Source organism: Tenebrio molitor, chromosome 2 (genome assembly GCF_963966145.1).
Source record: "Tenebrio molitor chromosome 2, icTenMoli1.1, whole genome shotgun sequence".
Taxonomy (NCBI): domain Eukaryota; kingdom Metazoa; phylum Arthropoda; class Insecta; order Coleoptera; family Tenebrionidae; genus Tenebrio; species Tenebrio molitor.
The window spans coordinates 24,153,257-24,171,303 of NC_091047.1; the positions used below are offsets into that span (position 1 = coordinate 24,153,257).

Here is an 18,047-nt window from a genome sequence, read left to right on the forward strand (position 1 = left end):
GATGAAGATTTAAATGTGGCGGTTCAAATAGTTTTTAACCACCTGTGCGTTGAGAGATTTAGTATTTCCTCGGGGAAATATAAAAAATTAATTTTGTAGATGGCCTTTCCACGGCGAAATGAATTGCTTCCCAAATTATAACACCTGTTACAGATTCACGCCCCCTTTTACACTTTAGATGGCTCACTCGCGTTCAAATATTGCAATGTCATCATTATCAATTTTGATAGAAACTTGCACACTTTTTACGACTCAATTCTAACAATTTATTAGTTCAGTAGTAAGTTGCTTGTTGTCTTGTTCTAATAACTGAAAGTTTCTACAGTGAATGTTTGTGGTTATCTTGTTGATTTAAATATAACAAGCTCGTTATGAGATTAAACGAACAATTAAAAAAGCTTTAGTATTGTAGGGTTATCAAAAGTAGACAAAATAGAAAGAATAAAGTTTACAAATGTAAAATTAAAAATTTTTCAAAAAAGGTTTTGCAAATTTATTATAGGAATTTAAGCATCAAATGTAAATAATCTTGTACATAAAGTTGAGCAAAACTTAGGCATCACAAGTTTGTAATTAGCATCCCTCAGACTGGGATTATGATAATTAGATTTAAAATCACGCTCTTTCCGAGACACTGAACCGGCAAGAAGTAAATATTTAGCAAAACGTAAAAGATTAAAGAAAAATATCTAAGTTGAGAACCTCTTAAAAGAGGTGTCGTGATCAAATAAGCAGGGAAAATATTGTCACAAAACTTATAAATTAAATGGATAATTTTTTAGGAGAGTTATTAATAACACCATTAACGTAATAGTTGTTGCTAGGAAAATTACAAAATATTACACCTGAAGTAATTAATTGGTCTTGAATTATTAACACAGGAAATGGTGTAAAAACAACTTATTTTTTTTCCAAATAAATAAATGAGCATTATCAATATTAAATTAAAGGTGTTGAAGCTGCTGATGACAATTATTTTTTTTCTAAATCTATATTCATCCATCCAAGCAAATAATATACGAAAGTGGTTCATGAGCTGAAGATGTTGGTAGACGAACGAAAAGCTGTCTATCAAGGAATGGTAACTTATTGGGAGATACATTTATAAAATGTAGTTGATGCCTCTTATTGCACTTAAGTATCAACCAGTGAATTGTTTTATTTGTTACTAAATTGTAAACGTCATTTATTCGAACTGTCACTTGACGTTGAAAAGTCATTTTAACTGGCTAGTAGCGTTAAATTGACAGCAGACCAGTTATGAATTTAACAAGTTAGTAGAGAAATTTGAAATTTGGTAAGGATAGTAGCGTTTTTAACATTTGAACATTTTTATTTCTTTGTTTCATACAAATTAAAATTAAATGTACAATTAGAATTTCCGCTAATGTCGAACATTCCTGAAGCGGAAGTGAATTCGCTCGTCATTGGACAATTAATTGTAGAACCTCCCGAAGTGGAAGCCACATTTGTCGAAGTGGAAGCCACATCTGTTGAGTTTCGTCCAGGAAACATTTTTTTCGCAATTTCAATTTTTTTATTGATAGAATCATCCACATAACCTTCCGCAATTCCACTACTTTTCCATCCTCCCGCATGTTTTAGTGTCAAAATATCTCCACCTGCATCCACAACCATTGTTGCTGCTGATCGGCGAAATGAGTGACCTGTGTATAATTCAGGTTCTTGTAGCCCTAAGTATGTTGCAATTTTTTTCGGTACACCGCCAGCCAATAGTGTGCTGGCCAACATTGAGGGAAATACATTTGCCATTACGGTAGGTTAAAAAGAAACGTAATTGGTCTGCTTGACGAGGACGAAGAGCTGCATATTTTCTGTACAAAACACAAGGTTGAAAACTGCAGCCCTCATCTGTGATCGTAAATCTCCTTGTTGTTAAATTCTTTGTATTCCGTAAAGTGACGATAATATATTTCTCAACATCTTCCACGTCCTTCACCGTCAACGAGAGAAGCTCGTCACACCGGCAAGCACCAAAAATTCCAAAAATTGTAATCACTTTATATAACAACCAATAGTCATCAGGAGCTTCAACAAGAAATTTTCCACTTGCTCTTTTGTTAAAACCCTTGCCTTCTTCGGCACGTAACGCTCATTTTTTCTCTTGAGAAAAGCAATTACCTTATGAAATCTACAAATGTCAAGTTAAAATATCACTTTTTGACAACGTCTGTAATAGGAAAACAAACCTGCGAACTTCAGCAGTTTCTTTAATTTCCAGGCAGCTTTTTAACATGGACCATTTCGACCACAAAGAATTGGGGCTAAATTTGTCTGATAGTTGGTGAAGATACACCAAAAGAACGTCTTCCGTTACACCAGTTACGTTATTGTTTTTCTGCCAATTTTTAAATTCTTCATATTCTCGTTCATATCTTGCTGAAGACTTCGCTGGCAGTAAACTAGAAGTCACGTTTATAGCTTCCTTTTTGATTTCTTCTGGTACGTTCATTTGAGAAAAAATCTTGACGGAAATAAACAATTTGAACAAACGGCGCGTTGTGATAGTAATTGTACTTCTAAGGTTTCTGAGTTTTGAGCAATAATTTGGAAGAAAACAGAATTTGATCATTTTTAATTTTATTTAGTTGTTTACAATTTAGTAACAAATAAAATATTATACAAGACACGCCAGGTAACTGGTTTTACTGGCTCAAGTAGTGAAAACCATTTTACCTGGCTTGTAATGTAAAATACTATAGTGCGATTTGTGCAAAATGAAAAAATAAAATATCTCTGCTGTAGGCCAATCAAATTGACATCAAATTGATGAATCGATTTTAATTAAATTGATTGATCTCGCGGTTTTCGCGTTTGATTGAAAAACGCACAATGTATTAAATTCGCGGATCAATTAAATTAATCAGGTACGATCAAACCGGAATCAAAAGCGAAGATCGCGAGATCAATTAAATTAATTGAGTCATTAACGGGAATTAATTAGATCGTCCACGAGATCAATCGCGAGATGTACAAAATCCGTGAGATCAATTAAATTAATTACGCTCGATTAATCAGTTTGATTGGATTGGAATGCCCTCGCTTGTGCTCTCTACAGATAAGAAGAATGTTTTTGCTCCAGAGAAACTACAGTGGAACTCGGTTATAACGAACACTCAAGGGACTTCAGAATTTGTTCGTTATATCCGATCGTTCGTTCTAACCGTACGTCGTTATTTATTAAGAAAGATAAATAATTACATAGGTATACATAAGATAATATGGTAAACATTTTATTTAATTCAAATAGTCACTAAGAGTTTCCTCTTCTCGGTACCGGTCATATTAGCGCAAAACAAAAATCGTTTGCCGTTCTTTGGACTGTTTTCCGCCACATAATTTTTCACCTTTGAATTTCAAAGTTTTATTTGGTATTTATTTTATTATTTATAAAATAATCCCGTTTCATCACCGTTGAAAATATCCCTCTCATTATACAGCCTGTCTTAGATTTATCCTTATTTCATAAACGAAAATTTGTTGGTAGTATGCTGGACTTAAATGGCAATTTTACGCACGTTTCATGTTGCATATTTTATTTATCTGATTATAATTAATAAAAATCATCGAATAATGGAGGTCGGTTAACTTGATTTTTTCATTAATATCACAATAAACCTAATTTTGATGCAACATATTTTCCTTTTTTTCTCGAAAATGTTGTTATCAAAGTGTATACATATGTAGTTTTCTTATGCCATTACAATCAGAAAAAAAAAACTTTAACAGAATCAATAAAAAAAAAATAGGTTACCATTTGAAAAATAAAAGTTGCCCATTGCCCATAAATGTGTAGATGGTATAAAAATTATATGCTCACTCAGGTTTGTAATGTTTTTAGAGCCATTTCGTTTCCTGTATAATTTTTTTTATTTTGGTTATCAGTAGCAAAGTTATAGCGTGGGCCGTTTTTTTAAGATAGCCAGTATTTTCCTCGTAATTTTGGCCATACGGACGTAAACTAAGAAACAGTGACTGCCTTGTCAACGCTTGCTGTGTTTATTGTTTCCTAGAATGTAAAAAAAGTGCACGTGCGTACGTTATAACCGAGTTGTAGACCGCTTTCGCGCCTAAATATTGGACGTTAAAAGCAAGCGTTCGTTGTAAGCGAGGTTCGTTATAGCCGAACAAATTTGTTAATATAATATAGGACTTTCAAACGGGACTTTCAATTCTGTTCGTTATATCCGAGCGTTCGTTATAAGCCGGGTTCGTTCTAACCGAGTTCCACTGTATAAGTACACGAGCAAAGGAATAATGAGATTCTGAGCCCTCGCAACGAATATTTGAAGAGTGGTTCACAGATTTTGAACTTAATGGAGAATTTTGTCGGTTATGTCATCGTGCTAAAACATTTTCAAATACTAAATATGAACGAAAAATGCAATGACAGATATACCTTTCAAACTAATAGAATACCTTCTTGAATTCTTGATTTAATTTTTAAATAACAAAACACAATGTACGCTTTGTAAAATGTAGTTTGGGTTGCATTTTTACCTGGTCAGGCTCGTCATCTTACGTGAATAACCCTGTATAGATGAATGGTTTGAGGCCAACATAAAAATATTTTCTAATAATATATTTTTTTCTATAATAAATGTTGAACCAGTCACAAGTTCATAAAATCACATAAAGGATCATTTTTGGCAGGTTTGGCTCTTTGACTCGGATTTGACCACGAACTAATTAACCAAAGTAACTAATTTAACTGGTAAAACCAGTTAAATCGTACACCCCTAACATCTACATATAGCAATTATTAATTAATCACCAGAAAACAAGATAAGGGGCGGCTATGGAAAACAAAACTTCTGAAAGAAGAAAAGAGAGGTTAAATAAATATGTTCCCGAGTGAAAACAATTTTTTAAATAAAATTAAAGTTAACGTGACAATTGACAAGTGACAGATTATTAAGTTGCGCCGCACGTTTTCAGAAGTTTTGTTTTCCACAACGCACTTTATCGCTTTTTCCTTGATCGTGTTTTATAATCTTAATAAGTTAATAACTTTGCAATTAACTTTCCGATTTTTTTGAAATCTTTTGACGAATTAAATCGAGAAAGAATCTTCAACAATAGAACACAATAAGAGCACTAGAAACGATAGAATGCTCTAATTGACAGAGCGCATTACAAATTCATATTAAATAAATATTAAAAATAAATCATCTTATCTTTGCTTTTCTTTGACGAATATCTTGACAATATTTATATTTTCAATGATAACTCGAAAAGCAAATTAAGTTCTTTCCAATAACCGACAATTATTAAATAAAACATCATTTTCTGTTAACAGTTTCTGTGAAAAATACTGCGACAGATATCTCGAAAGCACTTTACATTTAAGTTAAAAGAAGCTTATTTTTAAAAGCACTAACCGTGCTGTTTACAAGTACATATTTTGAAATGTTTCGGCTCAAATAACCGGTGAAACAATTATTACAACAACGTAAATACTAGCCATTAAAAATAGTAACAAGTATTACTCGACCCTGCCAATATTTTTAGCCAAGTCGACCGTTAGTCAATATGTTGCCAAGCGATCACAAAGACGTCTAAACGCCAACGAAAACCGGAATTTGATATGTCCTTTTTGCCAAAATAAGGGCTGTTGCAATAATCTGAAACGTGGACGTTGAGATAAATGTAATTTATAGTGTTGTATGTTTGTCGTCTTATCTAATCCCGGACATCCATTAAATGTTTTTGCCTTACTTCATGGAGTTCCGGTAAAAACTAAAAATAATCATTCTTTATGGGTAGAAATGAAACTGTGTATAGAATGTTAATGAGTGTGCAGGAAAACCGATTTACATCCGATTTATATGTTTTTAATTTACCCCATTATCATTTAACTCATTTACAGTAATAGCCATAAGCTAAGCAGTGTTTTAAATTAAACTTCTCGTCTTAACGAATCGGAATAGGATGGATTGAATAAAGACAATCCATGCGAAAACAAGACGGAAAATTTGGAAAAAAAGAGACATATTGCGTTTAACTACTTGGGACATAAGCTCATTAAACAAAGGAGATCAAGAAATGGAGAAAGAACCAGAGAACATTCAATATCGAGTGATCAAATTAATTTGTATTCGAGTCATCCATGGATTTGAATCCGTATGTCTTTTGCGATTGATATGTCGAGATCTAACCTGTGTTTCGCGCTGTGATTATTGGAGCGTGGAGTTCAAGTATCGACATACGATTTCGGATTCATAGATAACTCGATGACAAATTTATTTGATCACTTTTTAGATTTGTGCCTTGGAGGAAACGAAGAAGAAGAGGAAGGGTCAATTGTTTGTAGGAAATTATATATTATCTTACGATGGAATCGAGAAAAGGCAAACAGCGAAAGAAGGTGTAGCATTGATGATCAAGACTTTAGAAAACAACAGAAGAATGCTTGTATGTGATTAAAAGAATAATAATAGTTAAAATAACATCACAAAATAAGAGAAGGAATATAATAGAAATATGTGCTCCAGAAAAGTGTAAGCCACAAAAGAAAAAGAAGACTTTTATGACCAACTTCAGGATGTAGTCGACTAAAATACCAAACAACGAAGTAATAATAGTAATGGGAAACTATAACGCCAGAATTGGAAATACAGCAGTAGCAGCAGTAGGAGTTAAGGAGAGGTTTAATGAAAACGTGCTAAATGAGAACGGAGAATTAATGATAAACTTCTCACTTCTCCTCTTATAATGAATTGAGAATAAACAATACCTACTATGATCGCAAGGAACAATATAAATATACCTTCGAAAGTACCTACAAGAGCAAATAGGTCCACTATAGGTAACTGAAGAAGATCTAACGAAAGTCACCAGGAGAGACTAAGTAGCGAACGAATTGATTCAATCTGGTGAGAAGGAAATGACTGAACAGCTTTTAGTTAAGAAAATCATTAGACAAAGTAAGATACAAGAAGTACGGCGAAGGGGAATAATGATACTGGTACACAAAAAAGGCGAGAAAGCAGATCCTAGCAACTAAAGGATTATTATAAATAATTGTCCCATCGCAGTTGGGGTTGGTAATGTCTTAATTTTAAAAGTGAAAATTTGATCAAGTCTTCAAAGTCGCCTTTTGTTTTATCCAAATTCTGTCACAAAACACGAATATGGAAGAGGATCTTTCATGTACGCCCGTTGAAATACGTGAAATTGCCAAAAATACGGTCGCGAATTTGTTGCCTGATAAATCCTGCTAAATAGTTCTTTGCACATTTTGTAATTTAAACTGACACGCATGACGGATCAAGCTTTGCCAACCTAAAAATTTTCGTAAAATGTTCCGTAAAATAATGGTTATAAGGACATCGCAGATGATGACGTCGCGTTCGTTAATATGTCTATTAGAGAATCAAAATGGAGGTAAATTACAAAAAAGATAACATTCTTAAAATAAAAATCGAGATTTGAATCAAGGATTCTGTGCTCTGCGTCATTTCTATGAAAATTTTAACATCATTGTCGACCATGTCTCGATTTTTCGTTTCTTATTCAAATCAACGTATTAAATATTTACGAATAGTCCACCAGGAAGAGTACATGGAAGCACAGAGAATTTTTAAATAGAAAATGTTTTAAACATGATTTAAATAAAACAGTGTGGAAATGTTAAAATTGTCATAAAAAAGTGTACGTGTATTTAGCTGGGACATGTAATACATTACGTACCTATATTTTTATTGTTCGTTAATTTTTTATTTTAAATTGGTAGATATAAATTCTGGGACAGCTGACTAATTTATAAATATGGAATGATAGGTAAGTACCCTATAAAACGAGCACATGTCAGAATTGAGTCAGCCGGAGGCGACTTAAACCTATAAAGTGAACCCCCATCGGAAATCAACCTCGCTGAACATTTCCTAAAGGTGACTGATCAAATATAAATGAATACTCTCCTGCTAGTCCTGCAGTTCAAATGACGCGAGGTTACCTAAGAAGCTATCTAGTCGCTTCAGTTCGGTAGACGCAACAAAATATAATGTGAAATAACTGCAACTTACAAATCTATTAAAAAATATATACATATGTAATGAAATTAGTTCACTATGTAATGGTTTTTAACACAATCTTTCAAAAAAAAAATTGTACACAACACTCCGATACCGTAATGACTTAATGAGAATGACTTGTTTATCTGTTTCGTTTCGACTGTCTCCATTTTGTTTCCTTGGTTACGAGCAAAGTACATTCTTGATTTTTTAAAATTAACCTGTAAAATATTTTAATGTCAAAAAAATGCGATTTTTTCACTAAATCTGTTTCGAGCTGGTTTTGATTATGGATTGTCTTGTTCTTGTTTGCTACAAGAAAATCAAAAAAAAAAAATCAAAAGTCGCACTTAACAGTGTCCAAAAAAAATGTGTTCAAGTGGGCTGGTGGTGGCTTTCGGTTCCGCATGGGGTGTCGCTTCATCAGTTGTCAAATATTTCGTCAAGCAGGAAGGTAGAACGAAAGAGTGGAAGTGAACGATTCAATACGTATTTCAGACACCATCGAAAGAATTAAGGAAATTTCCACAAATTTACATACAACTTTGACAATTCGGACACACTCTAGATCGGACACTCTCACGTTTCGGACACTTTTTTTAACCTCTACAGTTCGGACAAAATATGGAGCAATCGTTTTCTACATAGGTGTTTGCTATTTGTTTTATTTTATAACTCGGAAAAGCTTTTGAAAGCTTGATAATCTTTAATTCTCCAAGAATTCTCTCAGAAAGTCTTCTGGAAATCTATACGAATGTTGATCTCTCTCAGTATTTTCTTGCCTGCATTGATACATACATCTTATATCATGGCTCCAACAAAGCGATACGATAAAACAATTACATTTACTGATAAGTGTAAAGTATTAGAGGAGAGGCTCTTGACAAAGGGTTAAGCATTCGCCGAGTGAGTGAAAAGTTTAGTGTACCTGAATCTACACTGGCTGATATAAAGAAAAATAAAGACAAAATAAGACACTACGTGTAGCTGGAAAAAAAATCAAGAAGAAGAAGAGGATGAACATGACGATGAAGAGAGTGAAAATGAGGAAGTTTCTAGGATAAAACACTGTGAAGCGATTAGCGCAGTTTGGGTATGTATAAAATGGGTCGGAAAAAATCAACTAGGTACCCTTACAAGATATACTCGTACTGTTGATGAAAAAGGTCAAAGAAAACGCCAAGAAGAAAAAAAAATGGATGAATTTTTTACTTAAAATATACTCTTATCATCTTATTTTCTGAATAAATGTATGTTTCCTAATAAAAATATTAGTTTTTTTCGTTATAAATTAGATTAAAAAAAAAACACTTCACTAATCCGGAAAACCCTTCAGTCCGGACGGCCGGTGGCCGATATCTATCCGGACTATACCGGGACATTTTTTAACTCTGAACATAGTCCATACTTATTCCCTATGTTCAATTTAAAAAAACACAGATCAATGCATTGTGAGTTGCTATGCAACCAACTATACCGAACACCAGAGATTTTGAAATATGTAATGTTAAAAATTGTTCCGATTGATGGAATTGGTCTATCAGGTGTTGCATTAGAAATGTCACGCACATTTCTAATGCTCTGATTGGCATAGAATAACTGCATTATGTGTATTTCTTTTTCAAACAACTTGACCATTTTGTTAAACTGTCAAGTACTTATTTTCGTTACCTTGGTTACGTGATTACATACATGCATTGACCTGTGTTTTTTAAAACTGAACATAGGGAATAAGTATGGGCTATGTTCAATGTTAAAAAAATGTCCCGGTAGAAGTTGTACTGTATTTGAACGCTCGTTACAATTTTTTTAAAAGAATGCACTGTGGAATTTTACCGCTTTAGAGTTTTATGGATGAAATAAGTATGCAAAGCTATCAAATTAATATCAAAGTATTAAATGTCAGCGTCACTTCTAGTATTACAGCATTTTAGTTGTTTTGCTAGTGATTTTCTGTCCCGTAATTACTATTCACCTCACAACACTTTTCCTCAAAGTTGAAACATTTTCTTGCATTAGTGTGAATAACAAAACAGTCATGATTTACGAATTCGTAAATGTAACAAATGTATTAGTCGGGACCTAAAGATATAATAAATAAGTAGAGGCTCATAGTAATGTCGGTACAGGGTTATTCTAAATGATTGTAGTCGAAGTAGGCGTGAAAACTGAATGTAGGTAAAATTTATGGTTGCCGCTCCACATAAAAAAATCATCAAAATGATGTGTTAAATTGGGTGCAAAACAACTCAATATTTTTAAAATTGATTGTAGAACAACTCAATATTTCTGGATTCAATCTCTAATTTAACAAAAATAAATAAAACCCTCATCATCGCACTTTTCACCTAAAAAATGACTGTGACAGCGACACAACTGACAGTTCACATGAAAGCGGCAAAAACGTAATAACATGGGCATGGCCTACTTCGACTACAATCATTTAGAATAACCCTGTATTACTGAAATGGTAGGTATGTATTTTGCAGAACGAAAAGCCAATGTAATTTTATATACATATTAAAAGAGTTGTGGATAGATTTGTGGCAATTGGAAGTGTTGAAAAGGGTAACGTGTGGGAAGACCGCCAGTGAATGATGAAATTATTGAAGATATTTACACTGTAGGAACGCCACTGCATCCTATAAAAATTGGAGTCACAATTAGTTTCACGTTTAAATGGACCGGCATTTTTTTCATGAAACTACAAACACTACATGAAGAATATGTATACACATAAAACGCAACAATACCTACGTAAATGTAATTGCGGGAACAACAAACATATAAAAATTGGCAAATTTATGACAGTTTTAGACTCGGTTACTCGGTACCGCAATACGCTATAGAGCAGAAAAAAATAAATACACTGCAATTGCACAAGCTACTTGATTTATTTTCTTTTATGAACACCGCACTAGCCGAATCATGTTTCGACAGTAAATCACCTCAAACTCGTATTATTCCAAAGGGGTTACTGTCATGTGTCTTTTATTTGAGAATACGAATTTTACGATGTTTACAGTCATCGCAAATATGTATGGTGTTAAAATTCGACAACAGTTTCTTTACACACGGACAAATTGCAAAGTTTTGTTGCTTACGTAACCCTTTGTGTCCGTACTGTTATAATTAGTCTTAACCATTCTTTTAATGTGTTTATGCCAAATTCTGGGTTAAATCTGAATGTTCCTCGTAAAATATCAAAATATCAAATATCAAAGTCGTGATCACAAAAACAAAATGAGTGGAGAAAAATGTATACTTTCGGGGAACAAATGATTAGGAAATAATATATTGTCGAAATCATTCAGGATTTCAGGAATAAGGATTTTAATGACCTAAAAAAACTCATAGGAGTCTATCAAGGCGATCTCTATTTTTTAAAATAGAGACCGCCTTGGTTCTACCGAGCGATCATTTAAAAAATAAATCGAGTTTGCTTTGGAGCCTATGCTATAGCATGGGTTGCCATAGGTAACACGCCGACTCGATTTATTTTTTAATTGATCGCACCGTATTTGAAATTATACGATGATATTAAAGAGTCGTCTTAGTCTCTTAGTGACAGATACAGCTGTCAAAATATTTTCAAATACACATGTAAAACTTTTTAATTTCTTAAGTTACCTGTTTCAGCGCTCTTACATATAGGCCGTGCCAAACCCAAATAACCACCACCTGTTGAATTCGGTTGGTGAAAACAAAATTACACTAAATGTATAATGGCAATTTTGATATTACTAGGATGCTAGACCAATCAAATCTAAGTACATAACGTTGCCGGTTGATTTTCTCGGTAAAATGCAGTGTTGGTGGTTATTTGGTTTTGGCAAAGACTATATTTATCACAAATTGCTGTCATTTTGAATTTTGTATATTACTTTATATCCGATCGGGCGATTTTTGCCTACTTATGGACTAGTTTTTAGGGCGTAATTCAGTACATTATAGCCCAGGGCTGTAATAGTATATTTCAAACCAAGGTAAGAAAGTGGTTTCTTGCAGACCGCAGGCAAAGATTATAAACCGAGTCGTAGACGAGGTTTGTAAGTGCCTAAGGTCTGCAAGGACACTTTCTTAACAAGGTTTGAATACAATTTTTTTCCCTACCGGCACAACTTTGTTGAAAAAAGTCAAAAAAGATGGTTATATTCGTGATTAAAACGAAAATTTTGAGAATTGAACAGTAGGCTGTGTTATTTGTTTAATTAACTTGTCATCGCATTTGAAGATTTGAGGTTTGTTCGAAAATTTGATATAAACAGGGTAAAGTAATCTACCTACCTAGCTTATCTGTTTATTTTCCAGATTATATGATTGACCTACCAACTTACTTCATTGAATTGGCTTTCATTTATCAATAACTTATTTCACTTTTGACACTTTTGACATTTGTATTTTGGTACAGTTTTACCATAAACATTTCATGATTAACTTTCTTACCTTAGCGAGAAAGTTGAATTTTCTCACCTCAAATGAGGTATCCACAGCCTACATTTCTAACCGGTAGGGAGAAATAGTATATTTCAAACCAAGGTAAGAAAGTGGTTTCTTGCAGACCGCAGGCAAAGATTATAAACCGAGTCGTAGACGAGGTTTGTAAGTGCCTAAGGTCTGCAAGGACACTTTCTTAACAAGGTTTGAATACAATTTTTTCCCTACCGGCACAACTTTGTTGAAAAAAGTAAAAAAAAATGGTTATATTCGTGATTAAAACGAAAATTTTGAGAATTGAATAGTAGCCTGTGTTATTTGTTTAATTAACTTGTCATCGCATTTGAAGATTTGAGGTTTGTTCGAAAATTTGATATAAACAGGGTAAAGTAATCTACCTATAGTTCATTTTTTAATGCTGTAGAAAAAGTCAGGCAACCCAATATACAGTCATCAAGGCTGCCTAGATACCTTAAATTCATTTATAATTGATATGAATCCACGATGCCGCTAAAAATTCTGTTTGTCAAAATCTCCGTCAGTCTGACAAGGTTTTGACAGTCGATAAAAAAATTTAATTGAAATGAGAAAACGTGTTTAATAATGTGTTTAATTTAGAATTCATGAATAAAAAAGCAGTAAGTTAGTAAATAGAAACAATAATTAACCATAAATCAGACATATTATGGATTTAAAAAATCAACTCTCATCTTCGAATTCTTCCGGTTAATCCGAATCGTCATCAGACTCTCCAAGGTGTATAATCAGTGGTTCCACGGTCACCTCAATACGCACATCCAATTCCCACATCTGGTCTTCTTTAGTTTAACCGTATCCCTAACCTTAAGTTCCCTAATCTAGACTTTAAATTAATACCTAATTGACAGTGACACGAATTGACATTAATGCATTTATTGTGGCATATGACACCATGGATTGAAGTAATTTACAAAATTGAAATAGGAATCTAGTGAACTATTGAAAGTGTATATTTGGCTGCCTGACTTTTTCTACAGCATTAAAAAATTAACTATACCTAGCTTATCTGTTTATTTTCCAGATTATATGATTGACCTACCAACTTACTTCAATGAATTGGCTTTCATTTATCAATAACTTATTTCACTTTTGATTTGTATTTTGGTACAGTTTTACCATAAACATTTCATGATTAACTTTCTTACCTTAGCGAGAAAGTTGAATTTTCTCACCTCAAATGAGGTATCCACAGCCTACATTTCTAACCGGTAGGGAGAAAAAGTTTTTGCCGCCCTTGTTTATGCCGTTACTACAGTAATAACAATAACTGGCTTATTCCACCTTCCTGATTTTTGTGTCGTTATTTTAAAATTGAATCTACCTAAATTATTATAAAATTAGCGATATGGGTACGTAAAGAAATAACGTAAGTGTTTACTGCACACCAACAATTCTTTTTGCATTTTTTCAATAGGCAACTCCAAAATAAGTATTTATAACTGTCACTTCCCAATCTGAACAATTTTCTGAACGATTCTGAAAATTTCAAGCAATCGAATGCAAATTAGTACAGAAAATAAATTGCTCTGTCACGCTTAATTTAGAACAGATTTCTGGATCGAATTTTTCTTTTTTCTTCTGAAATATTCTACTTCGGTTTGATGCGTTCGGTATTGTTACATCTAACGACAATAAATTAAAGAAATGTTCAGAACATGGAATAACGTGGAGTGTGGGGTCAATCGTTGTTAATACTCCTGTAAGTATTACGTTAAACGCATTCACAATGGTTAAAAACGGAAGATTTGCGCAGCCATGAATTACCCTCTGGCACCACAATTTTAACCTGATGGATTACAAATTGTGGTCAGTTTTAGAGAACACGATGTGTTCAAAATGTTGAGTGAAGATCTCAATACTTATGTAAATGCGAAAGATAGCCATTCCTAAACAGCTACTCGCTCAATAAAGAAAGCTAAAGAGTCATATTTCAGCATCTTAATCATCTGGCCAAAGGATGATCACACTTCCGTATCTTTTATAATATAATATATACCGGTCGCTACAAAGTATGGCAACAGTAAAATATCTCAAGGATTTCCGAGAAACCATTCTCGAGATATGTATTTAACTGTTGCCATACTTTGTAGCGACCTGTATAATTATATAATAATGTGAAATAAATCCCGAAATCACTTGAACTATTAGCGTTAATTACAGCTTGGACCCACATGTAGAAATTTTTTAAAAATCTCTCTTGAAGTGAAGTTCGCTAGACAAAAAGTAAGGTTGGCAGAGTTCTCTTTTAGTATGTAGGTACTTTCTACTCTAAGTGGTTGGCAGCTTTGGTCTAAGTTTGACCACCCAAGCGACCAATTTTTGTATAATAGAAAATTATTGCAATCACATTTACATAATCTACATAAAACATACTTGTTATTGTATGCTTGCAAATGATTTCATTTGACGGTTTTGTTATTTGACAGCGTTTAATTTCAATTAGATTTTCGGGTTTTCCCCGAAACAAAAATCTACACCATGCAATTTTGGAAAACTGACAGTATGACGGATAGTAATGACCCCAAAGATAGAGCCAAGTTCAAGAATTTTTCAACAAATCACATTACGCCAGTTTAGTACTTAATTGTTAAGTAATTTTAATGATCTAATCTGAAATTCAGACCTGTCCAGAGCAAATCTGACTTCGATAATAACTTCACAGTACAATTTACTAGTGTACAAAAAATGTTTTGTCTCTTTACAAATAGTGGATTATTATAATTCAATTCCGTCGACCACTGTTGTTATTATTGTGGACTTTTAGCAAGAGTAATATGTGATATTTTTCGTAGCGAAATGTTCATATCTACAAAGCGGTGAACCAGATTTTCCAAATTTAACAAATAGGAATAAAAAATAAAACAACAGAATATTGCTCGGTGGACCAAAACAAACAATACAAACAATATATAAAATAATTTCGGCAAATAGAAATACGATGAACGCAAACAAACATGCAGTGTTGTATAACTGGTTGCATATATTTCTATAAATTATACATTTATTCTGAAATAATGTTCATAGCTGTTATTCAAGCTGTCGCATTATGAATTTGAAATTTAATGCGCACGTAACGTAAGGAAAAACGTTGGATGTTGGAAGTAGTTTTGAAATTAAAATTTTCCGCAGTTCGGAATAGTAAAATATTGTTTAATACAATTAAATTTTCATAGTGGCAGCGAGCCAAACTTTTCGATAATACGAATCGAGTGGAATTATCTGGATTTTATTGTACATGCATCTATATGGCGACACCATCAAGATAAAGTGTCTACATTAGTTTGATTTTCCGGCAAAAAGCGAAGCAGCGAGTCTCATCCGTCACTAATTGAAGAAATAAAGCACGAGTCTAGCTAACTTCCTCGGATGCAATAAGCGAAGCATAATGCAAATTAAACGAGAATGTCCTCATGACTATTTCATCTCCCAATCCATTTAGTGGCGGCTATCGATTTCGATTGTATATTTATAAGCGTTGTCGCGTTTATTTCTATTAGAAAAGGCGCCCCATTCAATTTGCACCTCGATGTGGCCGCGACGGCCAAAAATTGGCGCTTTTCCGGGATCATTCGGCCGATTTTCGCGGCCTGCTTCGATTCGCACCATGTGCTGGGCCCCTAAATCGATAATAAGGCAACTTATTGAGCAATGTAAACATACAGAGGCTCGAAAAAACGCACATAAACAGACCTTGAGCTGAGACGGGTCGGGAGTCTCTCAGCGTCGTGACATTTAAAATGGTCGCCGAAATGTGCAACTATCGATAAGAATACAACACCAATGGAACGATCAGAATCGCGCGTGCACACGCCGCGACGGCTTCGCGAACTGAGAAGAGGAATCTGGACAAGGGCATTATAAACATCGCGCAGGGCAACTATGAACGCTCAGGGATTCTAAAACTGTCAGCCGGATCAAGCATTCCACAAGAAAAATCGCCGCGACCGCAGGATAATGTTGAACGAAGGATTTCGGGGAGGTGCTGATGCTAACTTGGACCGCTTCTAGAAGTGCAACGAAAACAAAATGCACATATATGCGACACACTTGTACAAAGTGGTACCTACGTGAATTTGAATTTCAAAAAATTACCAGAACAAGAACGTAGGGGTAGAGATTGAATTATCAAGGAGGTATTTTTTCGTCAGTCTTTTGATTTTGAAAAGCTGGGGAGATAGGTACGTCCCGTGTCAGTTCTTGTTCGTATTTTTTCTTTGATCGTGGCCTTATTAAATTCATCCAAAGGTGGTGGCAAATGATAATTTGAAAGATTATCAATGCATTCTTCCAGGTGAGTATAAAACGTTGTCCCTATTTGTGATAGTTTGGTGATGCTTTTGAAATACTGCTTTGGCGAAGCTGATGTTTAAATCAAGACAGTGACATGCACAAATGTCATCTTGACATTTATTATTAATTAATTTTCTAAAATAATAATAAAAAAATCGATACCGACTAAATTTCACTCGTTTGCAACTTCGGTAACAAACACAGTAAGATCAACTTTACGAATCTTAAGTCGGTTCTTAAGGCGGCCTTACACCAAAGCAACAATTGGCAACATGTAGAACGCAACATTGTTTAGTAATGTTGCCGGTCATTGCCAAAAAATGTTCCGTGCTACATGTTGCCAATTGTTGCCTGCTACATATTTTAGTAATGTTACCGGTCATTACTAAAAAATGTTGCAGCCAACATGTTGCCAATTGTTGCCTTGGTGTAAGGCCGCCTTTATGGAAACAATAAAATAACAAAACTATTATGAATAGCAGCAGACCTGTTATGGATTATAACGGTACAGGGTACTGTTATGAGCAGGAAAAAAAAAATCAACTTGCTTAACACGAAGAAAAAAAATTCACTAGAATGATTAGTATGTCCATGCGCTTGTTGGGGAAAATTAATTTGCAATTTTGATTTACTCCACGCAATATGTTCTCTACATATTACAGGTACTATTCCGGACACGGAATTTTGGCCACGACATGTGTTCTGTGGCCACGATTGGCCTTTATTGAATATAACCTAACTTTTGACTCGATAATGCCATTTGCCATTTCCCTGCTTTTTTGATGTCACAAGAAAAACTTCAAAGTGATTTTTAATAATTATCATTTATTAATGACTAATGACTGGTTTACATCATTTTTTTAGAAATTGTATCAAAAAAATGTTGGCCAAGATTCCATGTCCGGAATAGTACTTTACGGAAAACATCCGATCCATTTTATTGTAGAGATACATTCCAGTTGAAGATAAAATCCACTATGTCGGTTTCAACAAAAAAATACAATGCGGATTTCAAAGATAACCTGCAAACCTCATTTTGTGCGAAATTAATTCCATGTCAACACTTCCTCGCGTACTAATGACGAAATTGCACTTTTACGATGGGTATAAAATAGCAAATGCAGAACGATTTTCGGCGGAAGAAAAATTCAATGCAACTGTCTGTAACTGTCTCCGTCATCGAAGTCGTCTTGCATATTATCAAGAAAAAAATATTCTACGAATGACAAATGTGTTTGTACAAAA

At 33.9% G+C, this 18,047-nt stretch overlaps 2 protein-coding genes across 7 annotated transcripts in view; one reads left to right on the forward strand and one right to left on the reverse strand.

Annotated features, from left to right (window-relative positions):
* LOC138123069 (multiple PDZ domain protein-like) overlaps window positions 1–16,340 on the reverse strand; it is a 336,364-nt gene extending 320,024 nt beyond the window's left edge. For all 6 annotated transcript variants that reach the window (XR_011156695.1, XM_069037584.1, XM_069037586.1 and 3 more), the window contains exon 1: window positions 16,203–16,340. The gene's annotated coding sequence lies outside the window, so the exon portion shown is untranslated. The remainder of the gene's footprint in view (window positions 1–16,202) is intronic.
* LOC138123076 (uncharacterized) overlaps window positions 1–18,047 on the forward strand; it is a 99,564-nt gene that overhangs the window by 28,426 nt on the left and 53,091 nt on the right. The window lies entirely within an intron of this gene.